A 1,322-nucleotide genomic window follows, 5' to 3' on the forward strand; every position below is an offset into this window, starting at 1 on the left:
GGTTATGGAAAAATAAAAAGCAACACTTTTACCACACCAAACTTAGAAGGTTTGCTCATCCTCGAGCAAAAGAAGAAAGAAGAGAGTAGAAGAGGAAGAAATAGAGGAGATGGAGGGGGGCTTTGTGTTTCGGCCAAGGGAGAGAACTAGTGTTTAGGTTGTGTGAAAATAAAGGAGTGAAGATGGGTTTATATAGGAGTGGAGAGAGGGGTAGGGTTCGGCCATTATGGGTGGGTTTGGGAGGGAAAGTGGTTTGAATTTGGATGGTGGGGTAGGTGGAGTTTTATGAAGGATAGATGTGAGTGGTGAAGAGAATGGTGGGATTTGATAGGTGAGGGGTTTTTGGGGGAGAGGTATTGAGGTGATTGGTGAATGGGTGAAGAAGAGAGAGTGTGGTGGGGTAGGTGGGGATCCTGTGGGGTCCACAGATTCTGACGTGTCAAGGATTTCTCATCCCTGCACCATGTGGCGTGCAAAACGCCCCTTGCTGCCAATCCTGGCATTAAACGCCGGGCTGCTGCCCCTTTCTGGCGTTAAACGTTAGTCTGGTGCCCCTTTCTGGCGTTAAACGCCCAGAATGATGCCAGACTGGGCGTTAAACGCCCATTTGCTGCCCTTACTGGCGTTTAAACGCCAGCAAGCTTTTCCTCTAGGGTGTGCTTTTTTTCTTCCTGCTTTTCATTCTGTTTTTGCTTTTTCAATTGTTTTTGTAACTTCACATGATTATCAACCTATAGAAAACATAAAATAACAATGGAAAATAGATAAATATAACATTGGGTTGCCTCTCAACAAGCGCTTCTTTAATGTCAGTAGCTTGACAGTGGGCCCTCATGGAGCCTCACAGGTGTTCAGAGCAATGTTGGAACCTCCCAACACCAAACTTAGAGTTTGAATGTGCGGGTTCAACACCAAACCTAGAATTTGGTTGTGGCCTCCCAACACCAAACTTAGAGTTTGACTGTGGGGGCTCTGTTTGACTCTATTTTGAGAGAAGCTCTTCATGCTTCCTCTCCATGGTTATAGAGGGATATCCTTGAGCCTTAAACACAAAGGATTCTTCATTCACTTGAATGATCAATTCTCCTCTGTCAACATCAATCACAGCCTTTGCTGTGGCTAGGAAGGGTATGCTAAGGATGATGGATTCATCCATGCACTTCCCAGTCTCTAGGACTATAAAATTAGCAGGGATGTAATGGTCTTCAATCTTTACCAGAACATCCTCTACAAGTCCATAAGCTTATTTTCTTGAATTGTCTGCCATCTCTAATGAGATTTTTGCAGCTTGCACCTCAAAGATCCCTAGCCTCTCCATTACA

Source organism: Arachis duranensis, chromosome 10, assembly GCF_000817695.3.
Source record: "Arachis duranensis cultivar V14167 chromosome 10, aradu.V14167.gnm2.J7QH, whole genome shotgun sequence".
In the NCBI taxonomy this organism is placed as follows: Eukaryota; Viridiplantae; Streptophyta; class Magnoliopsida; order Fabales; family Fabaceae; genus Arachis; species Arachis duranensis.